The sequence below is a fragment of the Ovis canadensis genome, chromosome 2 (assembly GCF_042477335.2).
Source record: "Ovis canadensis isolate MfBH-ARS-UI-01 breed Bighorn chromosome 2, ARS-UI_OviCan_v2, whole genome shotgun sequence".
Lineage (NCBI taxonomy): Eukaryota > Metazoa > Chordata > Mammalia > Artiodactyla > Bovidae > Ovis > Ovis canadensis.
The window spans coordinates 73,072,388-73,084,648 of NC_091246.1; the positions used below are offsets into that span (position 1 = coordinate 73,072,388).

General features: G+C 42.5%; 1 protein-coding gene across 2 annotated transcripts in view; it reads right to left on the reverse strand.

The window, feature by feature from the left end:
* GLIS3 (GLIS family zinc finger 3) overlaps window positions 1-11,107 on the reverse strand; it is a 499,582-nt gene extending 488,475 nt beyond the window's left edge. For both annotated transcript variants that reach the window (XM_069576475.1, XM_069576474.1), the window contains exon 1: window positions 10,390-11,107. The gene's annotated coding sequence lies outside the window, so the exon portion shown is untranslated. The remainder of the gene's footprint in view (window positions 1-10,389) is intronic.
* Between the last annotated feature and the right edge of the window lie 1,154 nt (window positions 11,108-12,261).

Consider the following 12,261-nt stretch of genomic DNA (forward strand, 5'->3'; position numbering starts at 1 on the left):
ACCCATGTCCACTGCATTGGCAGGCAGATTCTTTACCCTGAGTTACCAGGGAAGGCCAAATATGTAGATTTTATGTCTGTGGCACTTTAATCAAATATGAAAGCAAAAAAGAACAGCAATCTCTACCAACTCCATCAAAACAAGAACTGATAGGAGGCTTCCACATCAGCAATGTGCGAAAAGAAAACATTCACCTGAAAAATGAACGTCCAAGTTAAAATTTCCTATACTGGGCCAGAAAGTAAAATCATAACTAATCACTATCAAAACCTGACTGGTAGGATTCCACTGGAAGAGCATTTTTCTCTTTAAAATCTTACGTTCTCCAGCATTACTTTCTCTTCTGTCCTCCATTCAATGACTAATCCAGGCATCAACAGAAAAGAAAAAAAAGTAGAAACAGAAAAAGCAAGAAACATCCAGAAGGATAAATTTGGGGTACTTTGGATATGACATATTAACACATGTAGATTTTTAATACTTCATTGGTTAAAACAATGAAAATGTTTACTCATTGTGCTATGAGTCAACATAAGTTAATAAATCTTTCCTTTTGACCACACTAAAACTCTTAAAACACACTGTTGTAAGTCAGGTCAGAGAGGAAGTTACTTAACTTCTAAGGAAACCAAGGCACAAAGTCATTTAATGATAATTTCAATAGATTTCTAGAAAAGCTATGACTTTAATCAAAATACAAGATCATACTTCTACCTTCTACCCAACGCTCGAGGCACTATGCCTTGTAGGTTAAAAGATTTTAAAAAGCAATGTTAACTCATCTCTTCAAGAAAATTCCAAAAACATGAGTTCCATAATGTCTATTTACATCCAAAAGCCCTTTCTTACTTAATATTATTAATAGACTCATCTAGAGTCATAATTCATCTGATGAGCCAGTTAATAATTAATTTTCATACATCATTTCATTTCCTTAGGCTACATTTAGCCTTTGTTACATTTTCCATTCCTTTTGTGCCACAAGCATTTCTCACCCTGCACAGAAAACCTGATAATGAGACGCAAACACTGGTCAGCAAACAAACCGCCCCTGAGCTGACTTCTTATATATACATATAAACCATCTAAAATAGAGTTTTTATTGATTCTTTTTATTTTTCCCCTTCGGGTTAATGATTGTATAATTTCATTAACGTTGCCTTTTCACCATCGCTGCCTTGATCACTAATAGGCCCATGCTATTCCCATGGGTTTCTCTAGTTACAGCTTTGTAGCCAGAAGAATATAGAAATGAAAAGCTTGTTGATAGATAATATAAGTTATTCTCATGCACGGCTGCAGTGTAAAGCACATTTTGCAATTCAATCAAGGACAGATAGAGCTGAATGTTCTTAGATCCCAGGAGTTCATTTTAATAAGCAGAATGTACCTTGTCCTAACACAGGTGACTGACTCCTCAGAAAAGATTGTATAAACAAAAACCAATCGTGTAAGTCATTTTATTGGCAACAATATAAACACAGCTATATTAGATGTCACCAATAAATCAAAATTACTCTTGTCTGCAATTTTAACAACAGAAAAGTGCAAACATGTGCCTGTGAAGCTGGAGGATATTATAGAGGAAACGCACTGGATGTGTACAATATCATTTCTCTAAATTGAAAGTATATTAAGTAACCAGCACAAAGTATAGCTCTGTGGTTTCATAACTTTATACAGTAAGACTGATAGACTCATAGAATTTACAACAGAAGTTACACAGAAACAGAGCTGGAATGATTCCACGTCATTAGGATGTGGAGTGAAAAGTCAAGGAGGTTACACCTGGTAGGTAGTACATATAGACCACATGGCCACTTGGGCACTCCCAAGGTCTAATATAGGTAATTTAAGAATATTAACATATTTATTTTGAATACTAAGATGTTTAGCTATTACTCAAACAATATAATCACCATTAAAATAAAATTAAAGAGGTTTACCTTTGAGTTATACCATGCTTCAATTAAAAGCATGAAGATAAATCAGTGTTCCCTTCAGAAATCCAAAACCATTCTACCAAAGACCACTCAAAAAAGACAATATAATGAACTTATGGATCCCATTTAATAGAATTCTTGACATTGTTTTATCTGTGACTCCAACTCTTTGCTACTGAATTAGAGATAAACATTTTAACTTTTTATATAAAATTTTCTCAAAAATAAAAATAATCTTCCCATAAGTTTATGGAGTGAAATATCTGGCAGTGCCTTTTTAACCACATGACTGGCTATGATACTAAAAATGTGGATAGTAAATATGGACAGGACACTGAGGAAAAAAAGGAAGGGAAAGGGAGAAGAGGAACAGAAAGGAGGAGAGGGGAGGGGAGGGGAAAGCAGCGGGGGGAAAATGACCAAATCTAATGCAGGAATTTATTCTGGGAGAAGGCAATGGCACCCCACTCCAGTGATCTTGCCTGGAAAATCCCATGGACGGAGGAGCCTGGTAGGCTGCAGTCCATGGGGTCACACAGAGTCGGACATGACTGAGTGACTTCACTTTCACCTTTCACTTTCATGCATTGGAGAAGGAAATGGCAGTCAACTCCAGTGTTCTTGCCTGGAGAATCCCAGGGACGGGGGAGCCTGGTGGGCTGCCATCTATGGGGTCGCACAGAGTCGGACACGACTGAAGCAACTTAGCAGCACAGCAGTTAATCCTAACTTAAAAATCAGAAGCAGCATTGAGAACCTTTGAAACAATGCTAGTGATTATAAATTTCTAGAAGTTCAGGACCTTCAGGAAAATACTGCTGGAGGACAATATTAGAAGTTCAATAACCTTTCTTAGCATCTACTTTTTACACTTCAGTGCATCTATGCAACTCTCATATCCCCCTAAATTATTAAATGCTACTACTTTTAGTAGTAATTACCTACAGGTGTTTCATCAACTTTGCCTCAGTCATGAACTCACCAATGAGTACAGCAAGTTCTAGAAAAGCATGACCCTACCAAAAGAAGGGGGATAGTTAGGGATTCCCTTAGTCAGCTGCAAACAAACAAACAAACAAAAACACACACACACACAAAATGAGAACAAACTTGAAATGAAAAGGATTTTTAAGACAAACATAGGTAAGTTCAGAAAGGCACCATGCCCTGGCCAAGGCATTGGCCCAAGTCGAATATGGGCTGTAAGTTCAGATCTATGTTTAACAAAGTATTGTTTCTAAAGTACTATCTTTCAAATTGGTCGAAATCCACTGGTGAGCCCTGAAATCAATTATTTAATGGAGAAACATTTTTTAATTAAATAGAACTGACTAGAAGGCAATGACACCCCACTCCAGTACTCTTGCCTGGAAAATCCCATGGATGGAGGAGCCTGGTAGGCTGCAGTCCATGGGGTCACTAAGAGTCGGACATAACTGAGTGACTTCGCTTTCACTTTTCACTTTCATGCACTGCAGAAGGAAATGGCAACCCACTCCAGTGTTCTTGCCTGGAGAATCCCAGGGATGGGGGAGCCTGGTGGGCTGCCGTCTATGGGGTCGCACAGAGTTGGACACGACTGAAACGACTTAGCAGCAGCAGCAGCAGAATTAAACAGAGGCTATCAATGTGCATCAAATATATTAATGGTTAAGAATCATTTCATTTCAGAGACTTGCAGGTGTATATGTCTGCATATCTATATGCACAGTGCTCTGGGTAAGAAAAAAATATTTTCTGGTGGTTACAGACAAAAAACGCATAAAATCTACTGTTTTAAAAGCATTGAGACTATCTGCCAGCCCAGGTACCTACCAAGAAAATCTGTAGAAACAGACAGAATTAAACAGCCAAAATAAAACAGATCCCATAATATAGCTGTAATGAAGAGAAAATCTAAATGTTTGACATTTTTAGCTTTATGACAAATAAGGATTAAATAACACAAAGCTATACTCCTACCAGGGCTTCTCTGGAGACTCAGATGGTAAAGAATTTGCCTGCAAATGCAAGAAACCCCACTTCAACCTCTGGGTTAGGAAGAGCCCCTGGAGAAATGAACAGTATCCACTCTAGTATTCTTGCCTGGAGAATTCCATAAACAGAGGAGCCTAGCAGGCTACAGTCCATGGGGTCACAAAGAGTCAGACATGACTGAGCGACGGACACACACACTCCTACCAGTGTTATCTTTCACTTTGCTTTTTATTTAGTATCAATTGATCAATTGTGCTCTACAAATACCAATTAACTGACTGACTGACAGAATCAGAGATCAAGATGACTGAAAATTTTATATCTTCCTTGTTGCAAGGGGTAGGTGACCTTCTCTGAAATAAAACTTCATTTTACAATGTGAAAGGGGAAGGTGGGTGGGGGGCAGTTTAAATTAACTGTCCTTGAGAACGGAGTTTTTTTGAAATGTGTTCTTATGAGTTAACATCAGATCCTACGAGGAGGAATTTGAAATGGAAAAATGAACACATTCCCAATGATGTCACCACTGAATTAATTACCTGAATTACAAAAAGTGAACACCACATGGCCATGGTTTGAGACACAAAGGCTTCTTCAGAAATATAAAAGAAAAGTAACTGGCTGGAGATTTTTCTTTAAAAAAAAAAACCCATTTTCACACAAGGAGATACATAGGTTGTAAAATATGGCAAATTAAAGTGCATTCTTGGTCACCTAGTGTACATAAATAATTACTCAGCCATGTGAATAGCTATTTGCAAAGCTAAAACTCACAATTCTTTCAAAGGGGTAATAAACATCTATCTATGGAAGATTCTAGAACTAAAACTTAATTTAGCACTCATTAAACCAAATATTCAAGTATGTTAAATTATCCCTATCACATGTGTAATTGAGTGATTTCTTTCCTTCAGTGTAGTTAGTTATTGCTGAAAAGTAACCAGTGTAACTATTTTTAGCTGTTGGTAGACAGAAGTTTAATACAAGTTAAATTATGTTCACTGACATCACTGCAGAAGTATGAACGTCCGCAACAATGACTAGGCCCTTAACCAATATGACAACATATTTATTTAAAAAAAAAAAAAAAAAAAAGAAGCCCTACATGAATGACTCAGTCAGTTACAGACAGAAGTGGAATCTATTGGTCATACTGCAAAGGTTGGGAAAACATTAATCCATTTCTTCACACACAGGAATAACAAGAAATCATACATAATCCTAGCATCTGATTAATTTTCTGTGTACAGTATCCAGCAGGCCTTGAAACAAAACTTCATAGATCTGGCTCAGAGCTTCAGAAATAACCGACACTGAAAAAGTCTGATCTTTTTATCAAGGAGCCTGGAACAGGGGCTGATCTTGCACTGTAATCCTATCTGCTCATATGTAGTTCAGCAAGACTTGGTGCGCCCAAAGGAATGTGCAGTTGTTCCCATTCTTGGCCTAAAGGAATCATGTCAGACACGATTAGCCCCACACCAGCTTTCTTTACTTCAAGTCTGCGCTCAACTACTTAGCGCCTTCATTATCTCAGTTTTACAACTCAGTCTCCTGATTTTGTTCCCAAAGTAGAACACGGTTGGATCCTTGTTTCTGTTCATTCTATACACTGTCTTTGAATCCACCTGAGTGGTCCTTCCCTTCCTCCCTTCTTCTGCCCTCTCCTCCCCCAAATCGATTCTAGTCACCTACCAGGCCCACCCCACCTTTGGCTTTCTCTGATCCTCTCTTAATCTACCTCTGTCACTGATCTGTAAAATAGTGAGGATTATATTATTGTACCTAGATCATAGCATTATAGAACATTAAATGAGATGATGCATGTTACTTGTTTAGCCCAGTGCCTGGTACCTAGAAGGATGTGATAAATGTTGACTATTTCACTCTACATACATCTCCTTTAACAGTCATAACTTTCCACATTGCCTTATAGTTATTTGCCTGTGTTTCACCTTCTTGTCTAAATTCTAATTTCGTTAAGTTTTGGTACTCTGTATAATTTATCAAGCTCTCCCCAGTCCTTATAGGTACATAAATTATCTTCACACTACATATGTCATATATATTGACTTTTCATATACATTTATGTACATATATTTATTATACTTGTATTTATCATACTGTACTGCCTATTTATACTGAAAATTATCATATAAATCAATATATAATTATATACTTATATATTCATATCCTATATTTATAATTTATTGCCTGAATAAATATAGTCTAAGTAAGGTGTGACCATAAACCCTAAGCTCTGTGTCTTGTGGAACCAGTTTAATTACAGTTGTGTGCTTCCTGGTCTATTCCTCCTAGTCTATTCCTTTCTCTATTAGAACAAAGCAGCATGAAAAGTCTATCCCACTCTTCTGAACAGGCATATTATTCTTGTCTTTATCTTGGCATACCCGTGAACAATGAAAAATCCTAGCTGAAAGCCACAAAACAAATACAGTCACTTCAGTACGGAGACCAGGCATTTTTTTGTCATGGGGGTTGTTGGTCCTAACAGAGAGACTGCCAAATGCATTTTGGGTTGTCATGGTGGAAGTTGCTCCTCAGCATTCTCCTTGCTCACCCTAAGCTGGCTTCACTTTATGGTTTCACTCATATCTGTTTAGTCTCCCTAATCAGACAGTCATTAGGATAGAGAACAGGGCTTCTGTTTCATTAGTGTTTTTCCTTAACTCTATCATATTAAGTAATGCCTGAACAACTAATTTCTGCAAGCCAAACTGTTTCCCTAAACTTTAAAGGGGAGTCCAAATTATCTGACCTACTAAAAGGCTATTATATCAGCAAAAGAAGTCAAACTCGGGAGTGCATGTTGAATTATCCCACTTACATAAGGCATAAAAAATGGGCAAAATTATTACATCTGTTAGAAGTTAAGGCAGTCATTACTCTTGAGGAGAACACAGTGGCTCCAAGAGATGGGGGAAGACAGTAATGAGAAGAGAGTAAGAGTCAAGTTTCTAGGGTATTGGTAATGTTCCGTTTCTTGAAATCCAGATGCTACGTGCTCAGTTGTGTTCAGTTTAATCAAACTATGTATTAATGTCATTTTAAAGACCTTACTGTAAATTTAACCCTCCTGGAAAGCATAAGGCAGCACAGTTTTATTGCACAGATTTCCTATATGCCATTTGTTTGTGTTTTTATTTTCAGTCCTGAGCCTATAACCCAACTAAGCTTTGAGAAAAGTTAAATGTCAAGTCTTGCATTTCAGCATTCTTTATAATAATCTCTACAGAAAATAATTATAGAAACACAGAAAATGATTTCTCCAAGGAAGAGAATGTGCATAGGATGGCACTTACTGAATTATCTCCCTCAAGAATCCTCATATATTCTGGAAGAACTACAAATTAACATTCCAACTAGAGATCAATAACTACAATATGAGAGAGACAACACCAGAAATAATGTCATCAAATTAATTTACTAGCAGAAAAGAATACTGAGAGAAAAAAAGATGGAGAACACTAAGCCCTCTTCTGAAATGATGGAAAGACCATATAAATGAAGGCAAGGCAAAACATAATTTGCTGCTATTTAACCTCCCCACCCTGCCTATTTTGGCCTAATAGGAATGTCACCTGCTAGGTGGACCCTGGAGTCCATCCCCCGCCCAAAAAAAGTTGCTTTTTCTATTCAGAATCATGATCACTTCCTCCCAAGAACATTGTCTCACCCCAAGTACTCAATATCCAACAAACCCACTACTATTAAGGAACTTGGATGAGATCAGGGACCAGCCACAAGATGCTCTCTAAAACTGGCTTAATGTGAACCAAGGGGAGAGGGAGTTAGAGCAGCAATTGGATTTAGCTATTCACACTGAAAGATTACTGAGTCCTCTGAGCAACAAAGGAAAGGACTTCAACTACCAACAAGGAAAGGAATTTGAAAGTGACTGGAAAAGAAATCCCCCATTCTTCCTTTTCAAGGTAATGTTAGTGCTAGTCTGAATACACAGACGACCAGTGAAAACATATGAAAATTGTAATGCATTCAAAAGTGATCCTTAAACTTCAACAGCTCCCAACTGCAAATATAACATCTAATATGACACACTCCTGTTTCTAAATGGCTTCAAACACTCATTGTGGCAGATCTTTTTTCTACAGACTTTTGCAGGTTGCACCTGTTTCACACTTCACCTTAAGAAAACTTGGAAGAGGAAGAAAAGGAATGAGAAAATTTAAACCAACACAAATCAATCTTTTACCAAAAAAAAAAGGTTCCCCATTTATGTAAAAAAGGAGGTCCAGTGGGGAAATGCTACGGAGAGGGAAACAGACGTCTGGCTAACTCCCAAGGCAGAAATCATGACTCATCAAAGCTTTCAGAGCGGGCAGAATGAGACTGCATTTGTCTTGAGTTCACCTTCAGGCCAAGAAATGCTCTCTGAACTGGGAAACTTGAGTGCTTGCCCTGCGACTGTGACAACTGGCTCTGAAGTCTGGGGCAAAACTCCTGAAAATCTCTGGGCCTCAGTTTCCTCATCTGTAGGTGATCACCAAGATCCCCATCTAGCCTTATGGTCTTTACTTGAATTCCCTCTTTTCACAACCTAAAGGGAACTGGTCCACTGGGGGGAGCTGCAGAACATTCCTCTCCTCAAACTCCAGAGCCCCAGGCCCAAACTCAGGAGAGATGCTAAGTCCTGGAAGTAGGTGGAGAGAGTGAAAATCCCTCTTCTATGGAAGAGGGGGCCGCAAGTCTCGAATTTACGGAAGTACCCTTCACTTCGGCCCTGAGTTTAGATGCTGCTGGGATGACGGCCCAGATGATGCCCCCGGGAAAGCGTAGTAAGGGGGTGAGGAATACCAAGCGGGTGGTGGGTGAGGGGAGGGTACTGGGGACCTGCCGAGTGAAGAAGAGCCTGAGGCAGGGCAGGAGAGGGCAGCCTTTATCAGTTCATGACCCACGCCGCCCCCCATCTTGGCCCGCGGGGATTCAAGGCCCGCGCCCCTGGGCTCTCTGGCAAGGAGCGAGGGGCGGGTCCGGGGCTGAGGCGACAGAGCCCTGCTCGGGATGCGCCGCTGCGACCCCGTTACTCCTTGGCTGCCTCTGCCCCTAACCCTCGGCCTTGTCCGCAAGCGAGCGCAGCAAAACAAAACAAACTCGTTCAGGCTTCCTGTTGTGCAACCCAGTCCCGAGTAAGTCGGGGCCGAATGCGCGCCGCCGATGGTCGGCGACTGCAGAGCCCAAGAGGCAGAAACCAGCGCGCTGCCCGGCCCAAGCCGAAGCTGCCCAGCCCGGCCCTGCTCGCCGCTCCCGGGAGTGCACGTCCCCGCGCCGTACGCCCTGCGTGGCCCAGAGCCCGCACCGAGCTAGCGCCCTAATAATCCTTGTTCTTTCGCTTCTTGCCTCTCAGATGCCCCCAAGAAGTCGAGGGTGCGACCCGGGAAACCAGAGACGACTTTTCAGAAAGTTTCTCCCTACAGGTACCTAATTGAATCATCCATAGGATGACAAATCCGTCAGGGCCAAGTTTTCCAGACACTTGGGTGACTTCCTCATCACCGAAGTGACTTGTCGGCTCCAGTGAGTAAGTTGGAAGTGTCGCTCCAGGCAAGGTGTGTGTTTAGGAGAAAGCCGGCTGCTCACTCACGCTTTCCAGAAAGCGGCCTCGGGCGACTTCAAAATACACACAGGGTCATTTATAGGGACTGGAGTCTTGCGCAGGACAAAGTCCCCGAGACTGAGACATTTTCCAAACAGTGCTGACATTTTGTCGAGCCCTATAAAAATGTAAACGCGAGGTGACGAACCTGGCGGGGAGTGTGAGAGTCTGAATCTGCGCAGTTTGCGGTGTGGGTTATAGTTCTAGTTACAAGACCTGGCAACTGCGAGTCGCTGGACCCGTCCCCACGAGGAGTTAACGTATCCCCTTACCGGAGGACCTCTGGGCAATAGGGAGGGACATCGAATTGGGTGAGACACAGCATGGAAAACAGCCTTCGTTAGAGCTCCACAAGCACGTGGAACTGGAAAGAGGGAGAAAGACCTCCTGTCAACCCATCAATTCCCACTTCTCCAAAGTTTCCCTTCAGGGGGGACTCATGGGTGGCGTGCACGACCATGCCCTTGTAACTTGCCCTGGTTTTGTAGCCTTCTGGACCCTCTAGTTTAGAAGAAAAGCCCCAAACAGAAAGTCTTCCTAAATAGAAAAACTTTAAAACCTTGTTGATTTCCTTTCCCTCTTCTACTTGCAATGCTTTTAGGCAACTGACAAGAACACAGCTTGATTCCTAATTGAGAATTGCTATCTCAGTAAACAGATCATTTAGAGAATATGGGTGTTGGGGTGCCCGTATTCTTAAACCACGCCAGCAGCTCAGAGTGTAAATATTTCTAATCCCTAGTTTGTATCTCTGAGCGTTGTAACTCCCCCACTCTCAAGCGCCCGGCTTCTCTAGACTCGCCTACTAGCAAAGTTCCTATGGCATCCACTTACCAGGTAACCCGGGATTTCCACAACAAAGCCTGGCGTGCGGGTCCCTTCCCCCGGCCAGCCTGAGCGAGTGACAGCGGGCAGCCAGAGCTGGCGAGGAGAAACTTGGGGCTCCAGCCCTTCAGCGCGCTCCCCTGGATCTGCCTCCTTCGGAAATGAAAACTCCCATCCAAGCCGGGGGACAGAGCGCCGAAACCCGGCCCAAGTGCAGTGTGTGCGCGCGCGTGTGCTAGGGCAGTAGCGTTAGGGGGAGGAGGAGGCAGGCAGAAGTGGGGTGGCTGTACCCTCGGCATCAGCTCATTCTGCCGCTTCCCCCTCCCTCCACCCCCCCGCGCGCGCGCACACACACGCACACAAAGCAAATAATATCTTTAAAAAGTTGAGTTTCGGCTTTGTGCCTCACGCGTCTTGCTCATCCTTGCCTTGGGCCTGGGGTGCGTCTGGGGGCCGGTTCGGGATGCTGGCTAATTGCTTTCGGCGGGTTCGGTCGAGGGAACGCTGGTGCGAGCCTAGACGGCCGCGGGCAGCGAACCTGGCTGCGGGGAGGGGCAGTGGTGGCGGCCCCAGCTCTGGTGCCCGTGCGCGCAGCGCTCTGGGCTGCCCTGGCGGCGCAGTGTGGACGCGGCTGCAGGAGAGGGGAAGGGGGAAGAGAGAGGGACGGGGGGAGGGAGGGAGGAGGCGGCCTGGGAGGAGAGTGGATGTGTGTGCGGCCGCGAAGGCCGGCCTGTAGCCAGCTGCTTCCTGAGTGTGAGCGCGGGAGGGGGAAGGAGGGGCGGGCTCGCTGGTCACCAGGCTGGCCAATTCGAAGGCCGAGTCTGTGTCTCCCTCTCGACACGACCAAGCACACAGTCCTTCCCGTGCCCCTGGGAGTCAAAGAACTCCAGAACTGGCTAACAGCCGGGAGACACTTCACCTTCTTCTTGGGCCTTATTTGTTGAACTGGCTCGTTCTTTTTTTAACGTGTAAAAGTGTCAGCATTTCGACAAGAGTTGATGTCAAAGCATAAACAAGTTTAAAAAAAAAAATCAGTAGTAAAATGGAGAGAAAAACTAAAAAGTGAAAAAATGGCTACAGAGCTTTTCTAATATACGATTGGATGCATGTAACTTTGAAAATGGATGGATGAAGATGCCTTTGGCAACTTTTTAAAGAATAGGCAGACAAGAGAGGAAGGTGATGAAAATGTTACAAGGATGTAAAATTGTAAATACAGACTGCTAGGAATAGAGGCACATCCCCTGTGTATGTTGCATCTACAGAGTGGACCATTCTCAGGAATTCAACATCCTCAGCTTCATACCCTACCTATAAAGTGATCCCAGCACTTCTGCTTGATTTGGTCAGAATCCTCAAGAGGCTGTCCCCAGAAAGCCAACTATTAATGATCCCCTACATGTGCTGCCACAGATGCACAGATTTCCATCTTGGGAGGCAATGTATATAAAGCACCGGATATTCTCCAGTTAGACCCATCTACAGTGAGAATAGTATTCACCCTCATGAATAAAATGAATGAGAGTATCTAAAGACACTTAGATTGTCACGACTCCTTATATTCTATTCCAGGGCTCTCACTGAAATATAAATTACCATTCAGGTGGTAGGTGCTACAATCAAGATAAAAGCCCTCAAGTATACAAATGATTTACCAAAGATTATTGATAATTTTCATTTATCTTACTTCAGAAATAATATTACTAGAGTTGGTCTCTATCCAAGATATGAAGTCACCAAAAAGTCCAGTTTTCACAATATTTCCTATGCCTCATTACGATCTGCTTTTCAAGATTCTCTTCAGGGAAGGCATTTTTTTTCCCCCTTTCCCAAAGTTACAGATTCATCAGAATATTAATCACCAGAGTATCAGTCAGCAGA